General features: G+C 36.3%; 1 long non-coding RNA gene across 1 annotated transcript in view; it reads right to left on the reverse strand.

The window, feature by feature from the left end:
- Positions 1–1,066: 1,066 nt before the first annotated feature.
- LOC115939789 (uncharacterized) overlaps positions 1,067–15,841 on the reverse strand; it is a 292,461-nt gene continuing 277,686 nt past the window's right edge. The window contains exon 3 of the long non-coding RNA XR_014139628.1: positions 1,067–2,373. This is a non-coding gene — a long non-coding RNA (uncharacterized LOC115939789). The remainder of the gene's footprint in view (positions 2,374–15,841) is intronic.

Raw genomic sequence — 15,841 nt, forward strand, 5'->3', positions numbered from 1 at the left:
TGTGTCTGTTGGCCGTTTGGATGTCTTCTTTGGAAAAATGTCTGTTCATGTCTTCTGCCCATTTCTTGATTGGATCATTTGTTCTTTGGGTGTTGAGTTTGATAAGTTCTTTATAGATTCTGGATACTAGCCCTTTATCTGATATGTCATTTGCAAATATCTTCTCCCATTCTGTGAGTTGTCTTTTGGTTTTGTTGACTGTTTCTTTTGCTGTGCAGAAGCTTTTTATCTTGATGAAGTCCCAATAGTTCATTTTTGCCCTTGCTTCCCTTGCCTTTGGCGATGTTTCTGGGAAGAAGTTGCTGCGGCTGAGGTCGAAGAAGTTGCTGCCAAAATCCTTTAGGATTTTGATGGACTCCTGTCTCACATTTAGATCTTTCAACCATTTGGAGTCTATTTTTGTGTGTGGTGTACGGAAATGCAGAAGAATGAAACTGGACCATTTCCTTACACCACACACAAAAACTTTGTTCTTTTCCCCAATTTCTAATACCTCTTCTAAAAGTCTCAATCTCATGACCCTGAGAGCCAAAACCAAGAGTCAGAGGCTTAGCTGACTGTGCCACCCAAGCACCCCTGTTCCTGTATTCTATTACAGTAACAGATACCCTAATGTTGGGACAAACCTAACTATTCTCGTGTTTCAATTTTGGCCATATCGCTTCTATATGAGTAGCCTCGGAGAAGCTACTTTATATCTCTACATTTTAGCTTTTCTCTTTGTAAAATGGATATAGAAGAGTGCCTACCTCATTGTGTGTGTGTGTGTGTATAAATAACTTTTTTGAGAAAAATATAAAATCCTGACTTTCATACAAATATGAAATGAGGGCGCCTGGGTGGCTCAGTCGGTTAAGCGACTGCCTTCGGCTCAGGTCATGATCCTGGAGTCCCGGGATCGAGTCCCGCGTCAGGCTCCCTGCTCGGCAGGGAGTCTGCTTCTCCCTCTGACCCTCCCCCCTCTCATGTACTCTCTCTCATTCTCTCTCTCTCAAATAAATAAATAAATCTTTAAAAAAAAATGAAATGAACAGGCATCAATAATTTAATTAATGAGGGACTCAGCAAGGTGTCACAACTGATTCAAAGGAGAATTAAAAGTATCACACATATAGGCAATAAGCAATATTGAAATAAATTTACAAAGATATGCCAACTTGGTCTATCCACAGGGCAATAATAAATTGTATTCCACAACACACAAATATTTGCATTTCTATACTCAAGAATTATTTGCATAAAATCAGTTTTCTATAATTTTCAGAGTTGTGAAATAGCTCAAAGACAATGAAAGACACAGAGACTCTATAGAATCAGATAAGCCCAGAGGATGTGCTGGATAGTCCCTAGTTTTCAACCAAAAATATTTTTTTGTTTCATTTAAAAATCCTAGGTTTCCCTAGAGATTGTTGTGAATTTATACACACACACACACACACACACATATATAAAATACATACTGTTGTACATAAAATTGACACTGTCATCATAGCTGTTACTGTCATTGATATTATTTTATATACTAGTCAAGTTGGTTTATTCATACCTTAGCATTTTTATATCTATATGCTTAAGTAAATGGGGCTATAATTTTCTATGGAATGCCGTATTTATATCTTTTTAATCAAATATATTCTAGCTGATGTTATATGTTAATATACCAGTGGTGTATACTTGGAGAATGTTTTAAGGAACATTGATTCAATGAATTACTCCTTTAAGAAAAATTTCTATTTGGTCCTAGTACTAGAACTATTTGGTATTCATTGAGCAATCATTTAATATCTATCTTAAAGACACTCATGTGGGTGGCTGGCCACGTCTCCCTGCTTGACTGTCTACTAAAGGTTAGGGCTCAATTCATAATCCACCTCTAGCTTATATTTAAGACACTATGGCAAGAATTTGGCTTCCTGCACTTTTCTTACTATTATCTCTTCTTTGCCTCATTTTCTCCATATAATTAATATTTGTTTTGTCTTGAAGAATTATGTATACTTATGGAAATTGCTTTGACCAATTAAAAAAAACTGAAGTGACTATTATTTTTCATTAAATTGAGAAACCTAAGTTTAACTAAATCATCAAGCTATTTGACTAAACAGAATTATGAATTCAGTCAAAACTGTAGAACTGGTTATGTGTGCAAAATGTCAAATTCCTGCAATTATTGGAATTGATGAGAATGGTCCAATCCAATATTTTTCCTTTTAGCCTGTAAATGGAAGTTAATTCAGCTTCATATACATGGGCCTCTGAACGTGACCTATCAGACGCAGACATAACTTGTTGAAATTTTACAAATAAAGCAGTGATATTATGTGGTCTACATTTTTCTTCTTTCTCACAATTTTTCTCCTTAGTTCTTTCTCCCTGTAATGAAAAAGAAAAAAAACAGGATTTAAACTAGCTTTAGCAAGAGATTCGCCTAGGAGAACAATTTGATGTGAATATCATTATTAAAATCCCACTGCTTCAAATGGATTTTTAGATTAATATATCTGCAGAGATATAAAATTATCTGATTTATAACTATGCATTATTAGATCTGAAATGTCAGTTATTATCTCCTCAGCTTAATATTTAGATTACCATATAATTTTATGCATCTTTGAGAAAAAAGGTTGAAAAGTAGCATGGATATGAATCTTCTGTCTACTGTTACAGTTGGAAATGTAGTGTCAAAAATAGCTGTGAATATTGCCCCCTTGTATTGACTTAATTCCAAGCAAGAAGAGACAATGGAGTGAAAGTAGCACATATCTTCATAAGTCATTCCTTGTTTATGACTATTCTTTGTTACAGTCTAATTGACTTCCTGTGTTATGACCTCATACCCATTCTTTTACTTTTAAATAGTGAATGTACAAAATTAAATGAAGAGGATTTATCCAATTCCACTTTCACTTCCTTCAGTGTGTAGCATTCAAAATTAACAAGGTGCTACATGTTGAGAGAACTGAAAGTGCAAATCTTTCTTCCAAAGTCCTAAACTTGTGAATCTAGAAGCCATAGGTAATAGTAAAATTGATGTTTTCTTGTGATTTATTAACAAGTTATTTTGATATAAATAAAGAAGTGAATGGAAGCTATATGAAGATGAACCAAAAGACCTCATCTGAAAGACAAAGATTGATGTTATTATCAAATCTTACAAAATGGTAGTTAGATTGAACACATGCTTGTTCATCAACCCCCACCGTGCAGCACATCCATACTAGAATGGGAAACAGGTAAGGCAAAGAATAGGCTTCAATCCCAGTTCTGTCTCTTGTCCACTTTGTGAATTTGGCTCTGTGAATTCACCTTCAGTTTCCTTCTTCATTAAACATGGCTATCTACCTCAAACATTTGCTGTGAACATTAAATAAGTTATAGATGTAAAAAGTCCTGGTATAGTATCCATGCATAATAGGCAATATATTATACACATTGTGTTTACTATTATTTTTTTCCAATCCACTTCTTTTTTTACTATTAGGGAACTGAAGTCTACAGAGGTAAGTTGCCAGCCTCACGCATGAGTATATTAGGTAGATCTTAGAAGAAGCTTAATCATTTGACTCTCCTACAATGCTATTTCCACCAAATATGCTTTTTATCCTAGCAATTATTTAATTACCTAATATTCCTACAGTCTTACCACAGTGTTTCACACAAAGTAGGTATTTGATAAATGCCTCTGAAATTTAAATGTATGGATAACAAGTTCATTTTTCTCTTGCTGATTTTTCAGCCAAGCTGTGTAAGGGGAAAGCTTAAATATCTGTCAGGGATGAGTTATTTGCCATATCCACCTCCATAATTTTGAAGCAAATATGTGAGACATTTTTTGATACATGCCCTTACAGTTGAATTTGACTATTTCTGCAGTTTTATTTTGTAAAGTAGTACAATTGAGGAAGCGCTCCTAGAACTTTTTCTGATGAAAGATCGAAGTATTGTTTGTCTACCTGTCTCAAAGCAGACTTCAGAGTTGTCTGATTTGAAGTTATCAATACATCTGGTGTAGCAGGACCTCTACAGGATCTAGATGCCATATTGTAGCCACTCTGATGTGGATTTCTTTACCACAGATGGGCTTCCCACAATAGCCTTCTCTGGCAGTCTCCACAGTGGTTATCAATCAGCTTCTTCCCTGTGTTTGAACTGTGCTTCCAAGGGTAAATGGCTGCTTTGCCAATTTTATTGTGGTGGTTATTCTCTTTGGATGTTGGCCAATGTTTTGCATTTTGAATTTCATGTGTTCATGCGGATGCTTTTTAAGCTGTGAATTCTTTTTCTCAAATTGCTGCATATGCCCTTACATATGCATAGTACTTTATGCTTTTTACTATGGTCTCAAAGACATGGTATCATTGTTGCCTTAAAAATGCAGAATGAAAATTTTATTAGTACACCTCTTTAGCAAGAGAGAAACAGACCTACAGTTTAAGGAAGTTTCTGTGGATCATAGTTGTTAGAGCAGAGCTGGAGGTAGGTGCCAGGTCTTCTGCTCGGTTTTCCTGTGTTTTAACCAGTGCTCCAGATTGGAGTAAGTTGTTCTGGTGTCTTTATTAATGTTGTACTTATAGCATACTGGAACCAAGCATGACTGATGAAACAGTCTAGAATATAAGGTCTAAGGACATTTGGGACAGTTCCTTTTCAAACTGCCACCCTCATCTCTCCATCAACATGCATTCAAGTTTTCTTTAATATGAGTGACATTGTCAAAAATTTTGGATCTAAGAGTTTTGCACATGATTAGCCATTGAACCAATTCTAATTAGTACCATTTATAGAATATTCCTTATAGGTAAGGAAGCCTTGAAAGGAATGGGAAACAGTTCTTAGTTCTGGTGACTTTATTCCCTAGGTGGAGATAAAACCGTTTTAAACACAAATGCAACCATTAAATAAAAATACGTTATTTTTTTTTAAGGTTTTATTTACTTGAAAGAGAGAGCATGAGTGGGGGGGAGGAGCCAGAGGGAGAGGGAGAAGCAGGCTTCCCACTGAGCAGGGAGCCCGATGTGGGGCTCTATCCCAGGACCCCGGGATCATGATCTGAGCCAAAGGCAGATGTTTAACCGACTGAGCCACACAGGTGCCCCAAAATAAAAATACTTAACAAGAAAACAATATAATTTACAATTTAAGTACACACACACACAGGTATACATACACATATATGGATGGTGTTGGCCAATTGTTCATACCTCCAGTAGGTGTACATGCTGTCTCCTCTGGATTTAGCTTTCTTCCCTGCCTTACTTCCTACTGAATTTCTTCTTGCAAGTCTTTTTTGACCTCATTGATTAGACCAACCCTTCCTACTGCCTATTTTAAGTTGCTATATTTTCAGTGGCCACACTTAACATAGCTTCTTCTATTTCACATTTATTTGTATAATTACTTGACAAATGTCTTCTTCCTCCATAGGATTCAAAGCTCTGGGAGGTTAGGGACTGTGTTCTTTCTGTACACTCTTGTAATACAATGCTTTTCACGGTATTGTGCACAAAATATGTAATCAGTATTTGCTGAAGTAATTCATGAATCTTCCCTGCCCAGCTGAATTTTTCTGGAAGGACAAGTAGTGAAGGGATACTAAATGAGTTCCACAATTGGCTGTGAAGTGAGGTTTTGTAACCTTGGCACTATTGACATTATAAACTAGATCATTTTTTGTTGTGCTCCCCTGTGTCTGGTAAGATGCTTAGCATTCATCCCTGGGATCTAGCCACTAGAAGTCAGTAGCATTTCCCTCACTGCCCACACCTCCCTCTCCTGGCCCCCCTACCCCCACCCAGTCCTGACAGCCATAAATATCTCCAGATGTAGCCAAATATCCCCTGGGGGCCAAGTCCTCTCTGGTTGACAACCATTGTTTTAAAGTAATAATTACAGCCTATTTTCCCCATTTTCACAGCATGCATTTTCTACTTTATCAAAATTAACCTATTCTAGTCCTGTATATCTACCTTGTACCATCCTTAGGCCATTGTTTAAAGTGGTATTTTTATTCATTGCTTCTTCTTTTAAACTCTTCCTCATTGACTTCAATCCCTCAAATCCTTTTTCTGCAGTCTGGTTCCAATTTCCATCAGTTACATGAAGCTTTCTTTATCAGTCAGGGTCCTAGTAGGAAACAGAGGACCCACTCAGAAAAGATAAAAGGACTATATACAAAGGTAGGCAAAGTGTAGTCAAGAAAAAAAATATATATGTATTATATATAATATATACATACCATACATACCATATGTATGGTATCCCATAGTTGTTAAGATCGTAATGATGTGGTTTTGGAATACAGGTGAGGTTTGGTGGGGTGGGGTCTGGAGCTGATTGCCAAGAAAGAATTCTTGAGACCTCTTTGGTGCTAAAAGGGGGTTTTATTAAAGCACAGGGACAGGACCCATGGGCAGAAAGAGCTGCTGCACCAGGGTTGTAAGGGGTGGCTAATTACCTACTTGGGAGTTTGGAGTAGGGAAAAAGGGAGGTTTTCAAAAGAACTTTCATATGCTAAAGAGGACCCATAAGATACCAGAGACCTTGCCATTGTCAAGTTAAAGTTGTTTTTCCCTCTAGTAAGGCAATAACATTAAGACAGTTGGGAGCTTCCTGGAAGAATATCACACATATCCCACCCAGGACTAGGGGTTGGGGAGAGGTTGCAGGGTGTCAGCTTATGCTTTGTCTTCAGCTAGCCTTGTGCTCCCTCATCACTAAGACCTGACAGGATAGAGAGCTAGAGTGGTTAACAATACCAGGAAGAAAGGGCACCATATGACAGGCTCTGTGACTCTCAGTAGAGGGTCCAAGGCAAACCATGGTGACACTTTAAGGAGGAAGCCAGGAAAGTAAATAGTCTGATATCACCCTTCTTCACATCAATCCCTTCCATGGTTCCCCACTGGCTGAATCCTACAGAAAATTAGAGTAAGAAAGCCTGTTGATATAGCCCCTATGGATCAAATTTTGTAGAGATCAGAGTGCAGAAGATAGTGTGAAGCTGGAGACATAAATGGAAGACCATTCAGTCCACCTTTTCTTTCTACCTTCATAAACAAAACAGAATAGCCTTGAGCATTTATAACACGTATAATTTGTATTATTCCTGTGAAATTAACTTGTATGGTAGACAGTAGCTCTTCCTTTACTGCCTTGATTTGTTTTTTAAAACAAATCTTCCCTTGTTTACATGTTAGCACACAATGAGAGTGAATTTGAACATCTTTGAAAGCAGGGATTGTGTTTAGTACCATCTCTTGGACATAGTTGATTACTGGAGACAAGTTTTAAAACTGTAATATTATTGTTTACCTTAGTTTTGATTTCTAAGTGGAAAGCATGACAAATACAAGCATTTCTTTCTTGTTCTCTTCTGATCTTGACCAACTTCCTAAAGCAAAATGTCCCTTCCTTCTTGTCACTTCTTTTTCTTCCCATATGCTTTCTTTTGTTTTTATTTACATTCCAGTTAGTTAACATACAATATAATATTAGTTTCGGGCATATAGTATAGTGATTCAACAGTTCCATATAATACTCAGTGCCCTCCTTAATCCCTATCACCTATTTCACCCATCCTCCCCCCGACCTCCCCTCTAGTGACCATCATTGTTCTCTATAGTTAAGAGCCTATTTCTTGGGGTGCCTGTGTGGCTCAGTCGGTTAAGCGGCTGCCTTCGGCTCAGGTCATGATCCCTGGGTCCTGGGATCGAGCCCCGTGTCCGGCTCCCTGTTCAGTGGAGAGCCTGCTTCTCCCTCTCTCTTTGCCTGCCTCTCTGCCTACTTGTGCTTTCTCTCTCTGTGTCAAATAAATAAATAAATAAAATCTTTGAAAAAAAAAAAAAGAGCCTGTTTCTTGGTTTGCCTCTCCTTCCCCCCACCCTTTGATCATTTGTTTTGTTTCTTAAATTCCACATATGAGTGAAATAATATGGTATTTGTCTTTCTGTGACTGACTTATGTCATTCAGCATAATACTCTCTAGCTCCATCCACATTGTTGCAAATGGTTGTCCCTTCTTATTTACCCTACAACCCCACTGTAATTAATATGCCACTTTCTTTATGGCACTGAATTTGGTCTGATATTAGTCTTTATCAGTAGATATGCTGTTTTGTTTTCCTATCAGAACCTCCTGCATTATTTGACAATGATGACATTGTCCTTTCCTTAAAAATGTACCAGTTTCTATGACAATGAATTTTTTATACTCCTAACTCTGACCATTTCTTCTTCTACTTTGTCCCATTTTCTCTCTCTATGAACTCTATAAGTGGTGGTGTTCTCTATATTCATTTCTCTTTTTGCTCTAAATATTCTTCCTAGGTAATACTGTGTATACTCATTGATTTAAATTATATCTATATACTCATAATTCCTCACTGTGTATCTTCAAGCATCATCATGTGAAGTCCCAGAGGCCCTCAAAATAAATTTTTCCAAAATTAAACTTAGTCTTCTTTCCTAAAGTAGCATTTCATTCTGGTTTCTCTGTGTCAAATGATAGCAATGCTATCTACTTCAGAATCATCAAAAACCTCAGAATAATCCTAGCCAATACCCTACCCAGCTTCCCTTTCTAATTATCCATAGTTAATCCTTTATAAATCTATGTAGTTTATTTTTTAAATAACTTTCAAATCTGTTTGCTGTCTCTCATCCGTCATGTAATGTGCTTTAGATTAAACCCTAGGTCTCTGTGCATTATCTATTAGAATCTCCTGTCTCTTGTGTGCTCTCAGTAAGAACTGGCTTGAATCTGTCCTGTCCTTCCAAGCCCAGGGATTTGAAATAGTTCTCAAAAAGTCAACAGTACTAATAAGTTAGTCAAAAGCAGTGAGAAAATGTCAATAGCTCCAAGTTAGATCACAAAAGGTCAGTAGGTAGAGAGACAAAATGCAAACATGAAGTCCAAAGAGAAACAAACAAGATGATCAACCAAGAAGAGAGCCAAGAGTCAAGAACAAGAGGGAGACTTGTATAAAATAAGAGGTAGATGATTAGCAGGATTAATATTCTAAATATTTTAAAATCTATATAACTTTGACACCCATCCACCAAAAAGGATACTGGCCATAGACTTAGAGCAGGATCTTAAAGATTGAGAAAGTCTTGGGATGCCCAAAGAGAGATGAGTGGAACAGCTAGTGGAGGGCCAAGGTAGTGTTTTTCTGCCATTTGGTATGGAATTAGTACAGTTTAACTGGGCTGTACATCAGCCCTGAGAGAAAGTGAAGGATGAATGGGTAAAATATCAATGGAGTGACTGTATCCCATAATGAACTACCAGGTCCATGCATATGCTGTGTTTAATAAAAACTATATGGTTGAGATAGACTATAACTTGTTAATTAACGTCTGTCTCCTAGTGGTACCTCACTTCCATTCATTCTCCATATTGCCACTTGTGATGTTTTGAAAAAGATATGCTATCATGGCACTCTGTTGCTTAAACCTCTCTAGAGTTCTCTAGCTTCTCAGTGATTTTGCTTTCACTAATCACATTTGTGTAAGCTCCCACTTTTTCTCAACTTGCACTCTACATTTTGTTAATACTGCACAGTCATGAATTCTTCAAGTATATCAGGCTTGCACATTCTTTCGCTCCTTTGCTTTTGCTGTTCCTGCTTCCTGGAACATCCCACAGGTGCCATGTAGAAAACTCCTACTTGTCCTTCAAGAAGCTAAACTGTCCTCTAATCCTAACAAGGTTTCTCTGACTCCTGCATCCTTCACTCATGAATGAATTTATGCCCTCTCATGCATTATTTTTGTAAGAACCCTCAGAATTTGCCATGATGTTAAATTGCCTTGTTTCTGCCTCACACTAGACATTCAGTTTCTGTTCAAGGTCAGGGTCCTGATGATATTCATCTTTAAATCTCTAGCTTTGAGCATAGTGTCTGATGCTTAAAAAGTAGTGAGTGAATAAATGAATGAATGAATGTTCTTCAAAGCTGACCTAAAGGTGAATGCCATTGGTGGAATAAAAATGTAATTGAATACTCAGGTTGGAATCACATAGAACACCCAATTTCACTAAACTGTTCAAGTAATTTGGGTAAAAAATTAGTGACCCAAATAGTCATTTTGTGTGTGTGTGTGTACATGTTGGTTTTTATTTTGTACCTATTGCTTTTTGTTGGTGGTATTTTACTGAATTCTCTGTTGACTTGAATGAATTTAACTGGTAGATGGAATTGGGCAATGGGTTCAGGCATGTCAGTGGTACATGTTAGCAAAATCAATGCTTTCCTATGTAATATAAAATAGGAATTACATCTTTTAAGACCTGGGGATAGCATGAAAATGATGAATTCATATATGTAGAGTACAGTGAGTTATGCATAAAGGTGTGCATTATTTAAGTATAAAAAGTTAAAGCCCACTGTGCTGGAGAATACAACATCATAAAGACAGGCTTATTTTAGAAGAAAGACAAAATCATATCTAAATAAAGATTTAACAAGATATTCTTTGGAAATAAACACTTTATGAATTGCAATATATTCTATGTTTGACATATTGCTTCCATGCTAGTCCAAATATCTGGTGATTTCTAATGAAATGGAACTAAGGGGCTTCAGCATCAAGTGTTAGAATACAAATGTAAGGACTGTAGAATTTATGTTGTTTTTGCATAATCCTATGACATGCTGAATACAAATTTGGTAACTCTCGTGATTTTGGATGCTACCAGTTCCCTTTCAGTTTATCATCTTATCATATAATGCAGAAAGAGAAACACTTGTTTTGTGTAAAAATATCCCACTTTTGCTCACAAACTGAGTCTCTTACCATCTCTGTCTTCATTTGTAATTTGTTTTCTTGAACAAATGAATTTTTGATCTAACATTTGTATAGCAGTGATATGGCTCTTTGTCCTCTTCTCAATTCTGTACAGTATTTTCATCACATTTAACACTTGAAATATAAATGAGAAATGGGAAAGTACTTTAAATATTCAACATTTGTGAGCCTTTTGGTGACTGAATTTTTCTCCACTCCAATTCTTCCGACGTAGAACACCCCCTAACTGTTGACTGAGTGCACTGCCTTTATTGTGTCACTTAACACATTGCTCCCAAATACTGCTGTATTTTAGTCCAGATGCTCCATAATTTGCCCCATCCTATCTACCCAATTATATTGACCACGTCTTCCACAGATCCACTTTTCACTACAATTAGTGATGTGCTTACAGTGTTCTTTGCTTATTCATTACTCTTTGCCTGTGCTCCTTGACATCCTCAGCTCAGTGAATGCGATCTATTGTTGCTTGCAGCAACCATTCCAAATCCAACCTAACCCTCAAAGTCAAACGTTAGATACCAAGACCTCCACACAGACTTATTTAATGATTGTGTTATCCGAAGAGTTCACTCTTTTCTCAGTATTTACATACACAAAAATATAGCACCATACATTCTACCATTTAAGAGTCTAATTGCTTCATGTGTGAATTCGGTCCTCAAATTTCTCAGGAGAAAAGGATCACATTTTACACTTTAAAAATTTTCTCACAGTACCAGTTGTAATGCATAGTAGAAACAGGCAAAAGTAGAATTATAAAGTTCCCTTATGGATTTAGCTTGCCTAATTTTGCCCATTCTGAGCATCAGTATCTTGACTATGTATATCTGGTAATGTGTGGCCAATTCATTCTACTTGACAAGCTAACTCATATTTATATCATACTTTATAGTTTTTAAAAGAAGTTTCACATATAGTATATTATTTTATCTTAACAGCTGAGCATTTTAATCAGATGTTTCATTAATAATAGTGATTACTATTTTCAATAAAAACTCATCTCATGAAATATCAAAATAACATGACTAATATATTACTTTAATAATATGTACTCTGGTATAAATGTAAGCTTTAATTTAAAATAATTCATGTTATTATTTAATAAAAAATGTGGCACAGGAAATAATATAAAAATTACCATATGAACCATGATAATGGTTATTATAAATGGCTAATGCATGCTTGCTTTGTGGTATGCACTCCACTAGATACTTTATTATATCTTATACTCACAACAGTCCTGAAAGATAGGTATTCTTACTATTTTATCTATAAATATATTGAGGTTCAGACAACCTGGCTTGTCTCAGGTCACACAATTATTACTTGGCCAATGAAAATTTCAAGCCCAGATATCATTGGTTCCACAATCTTTCCTCTTTCCCCTGGACTGAGCTCCATCTCTCAATCCCCCTTTAAAGGTAAGTAACATAAAAAAAAACAATGCAGACAGATTTTGAATTTCAACCAGTTTTACTTCCATTATAATACAATTGCTTTCAAATCTATGCTAATCTGTTATTTTAAACTCCTTTAGTACATATCATAATTATGACATCTAATAAATGTTAACCTTTTGATGGAAGTAATTTCAAACCTACATGAACATTATCCAATTAATTATTCAAAGACGTTGGATAATAATTGCGAAACTAATTATTATAGATCAAACTGGTCACAAAATGGATTTTCTTTTCCATTATGCCAACAAAACTCTGCAAATCTAATCCATTGTCTTTCATTCTGTGAAACCACTTAAGTAGATGAAAAGTATTAAAAGAGAATAAACTTGGAGAACACCGTGATCAAATGATCAATTTAGCTTCAACTGAATTGTGAATGTTTTACCTACCAAGTAAGTTCAGACCTGTTAAAAATGCTGATGTGATTCAAACACATTTTCTCTCCCTCCACCAAGCCTACATGCTTCCTGTGTGAGTCTAAAAATGCCATTTTCTGAGACAGTCAGGAGTTGTGTTCAGGCTGTATCTGGGCTCTGATTTCATCTTGACCAAGTTTGAATAGGAAGTTCAATCTAGCTTTCTTTTACTTCAGAGACAGATTGTAGTCTGAGGAAACTAAACAAATGTTTTACTAAACTCTAGATTTTTGCTATTTGAAGCATGGTCATCAGACAAGCAGCATAGCACCCTCTGGGAGTTTGTTGACAATGAAAATAAGGCAACTTGTTAAATACCTCCACAACAAAATATTGAGTATATAAAAATAACCTTCAGTAAAAACTCTTCACTTACTACTCAGTTAACTGCTATTGAATTCTTAGAAGTTTGTATATGCAAAATGAGAGTTGCTCATTATGTTCTTTTATACCTTCTCTTTTACTCCTTGCCATAAAATCACTTAGCTTTTAAGTGGGCCCAAATCGACTGTAACATGAACCTAACCTCAGGATCCACTATTCATTGAGGTGGTCATGCAAATAAAACAATATCCTTTAAAAACAATAGGGATATCCATTGGAAACTTAAATTTTAAAATTTCTTGTATAACTTGTGAACAAACTAAAAGGTTTCCAGACTCCACTTTTTGAGAAATATTCCCGGTATGATTGCAGAATTACAGCTATTTGAAGGTTTTTTAGAATGGATTCATCTCTAGGAGGGATAAATGTAAGTCACAAACTCTCTGGAATTAGATACACAATCAGCATGAAAAGCCCAAGAGACTTGCATCAATCCTTCCTTTCTTCATTTCTTTTCCTCTCTCCCTCCTTCCATAAAAATGCATTAGAGATCTTGTTAAAAGTCAGGTATTTTTCTAGGCCCTAGGGATGCAAAATAAGGGAGATATGCATCCTGTCTTTGAGAAGGTAAAGAGTTTAGGCATGGAATAGTCACAATTAAACATTCACCATGTTATATGATAAATATAACAAATACAGTAAAGAGATAGATGTATTCTAACAATTCTCCCCAAGGCAAATATATCATTCAAGATGACATAGTTTATGCTGAAAATGTTCCTTTAATTTCAGTGAGTTCAAACAACAAAACTTTATTTTTTATTCACACTCTTGTCAATTTGGGGTTGGTTGGCAAAAGTTCTACTTCATGTGATCCTCACTAAGGGACCCAAGTTAGGGAAGCTCCTTATCTTGATGTCCGTAGCTCTCAAGGCAGGAATATGGAAATATGAAGACTTGTGCACTAGTTCTTAAAACTTCTCATATCTTATTGGTCAAACCCTGTCACATGGCCACAACTAATTTTAAAGGTGATCTATATATACAATCCTACTGTGTCCTAGAAAACAGAAATAGTTGATGAACAGCATTAATAATGTCCACACCAAGAGACTTGTTTTATTCCTATCTCATGTAATGCAGTACTCTGCATACTTCGAAGTCTCTGGGTTTTCTTCTGCTTGCAAGTATCTTTATGTACTTACAGGTCCAGGACTTCCATATTTGTGTAGAAATGTTCAGTACTGGGGCTCCTGGGTCATTCAGTCAGTTAAGCATCTAACTTCAGCTCAGGTCATGATCTCAGGGTCCTGGGGTCTAGCCCCCTGTAGGGCTCCCTGCTCAGCAGGGAGTCTGCTGCTTCTCACCCTCTGCCCCTCCCCGCCTCATGCTCTCTCTCTCAAATAAATAAAATCTTTAAAAAAAAATGTTCAGTACGTACAAGTACCTCATACTTTATTTACCTTATGCTTGCATGCCATTAAATAGGAGTCCCGGCATTCTTTGGGTAATTATTTTTCTATAACATTTGTTGATTTTTTTCCTCACCACTGTATATATGTTCTCTTGATATTTTGTGCTTTTTTGTCAGTGATCATATATCCAAAAATTCTAGTACCTTACCATGTGTTTCAAATGAATCATTCAATTCTCATTATATTGTTCAGCTAAAAATGGTGATTTATAGATTTCTAGATAGTATTTATTTTTATCTGTTGGCTATTTATCACTTTACCTATTTTAAAATTTATCTTTTACCAAAAAAAAAAAAAAGAAAAAAATTTTCAGGCCCAATTATTAAGGAGATTAAACACAAAGTTTAATCATTTGATTGTATATAACTTTTCAATTCTTGCTAGATCTTTATAGCCTGGGTTACATTCCTGGATTGTTACCCTGTCCTTGGTGGCCTCAAGTATTTGTAGGATCCTCCAATTTTAGTCCAGCTCTTTACTTTCTGTCTGTGGCCCTGCTTAACAATTTCTGCTTTATATATCCTTGCACATAATTGTCTTCTACAAATATGCCTTCAATGTGAACAGTTTGTAACCTCTGAGAAATGTTTTCTGTTACTGGTGATATGGTCCTATCATTTAACATTCACTGGGAAACCATAGATAATGCTGCAACTGGTCAGGAATCAAGGCAGCATTTGAGTTTGTCTTTTTCATATCTGTGCTAATCATTCCATTCTAGACTTTCTATTTTGTCTCTATGGTCTATATGATCTGAATGACAGATGACATCTCAGGGATTGATAAAAAATAAAATAGTATCTGACTGTTGGAAGAAGGTTTGGGGTCATCTACTATAACTTCCTAGCCAAAGTGTAAAGTTTCCTGCATATTTGAGAAGTTGAGGGGAATGAGTCTGGCCTTCCAAACTGGGAGAATGGCACAGACTAAAGCAAAGCTAGAGAAAACTATAAAACCACACCAAACACTCAGGAAGACTTATCTGAAGCTTGAGGATTCAAATTAAGAGAACAGGCAATACTAGGAAGCTGAAACTGGAGAGCTAGTGTGGGTCACACTGTTTAAAGGCTGTGCAAAGGGAATAGTTTTAGATTTCATATCTTAAGATTTGAGAGCTTCACACTGGAGTTAGTGAGAAGGCATTAAAAGTTTCCTGTGGAGAGGGTCCTCTGAATTTTAGCTTCTGGTCTCCTCTTAAAGAAATAAAGGAATTTTCTCAGGAGTAAAGAGACTTAATGTCATAGGTAAGGCTTTTTAAAGGGAAAGCTGTTAGGCGCCTGGGTGGCTCAGTTGGTTAAGCGACTGCCTTCAGCTCAGGTCATGATCCCAGGGTCCTGGGATCGAGTCCCGC

This window comes from Leptonychotes weddellii, chromosome 13 (assembly GCF_054177405.1).
Source record: "Leptonychotes weddellii isolate Sample4059 chromosome 13, ASM5417740v2, whole genome shotgun sequence".
Lineage (NCBI taxonomy): Eukaryota > Metazoa > Chordata > Mammalia > Carnivora > Phocidae > Leptonychotes > Leptonychotes weddellii.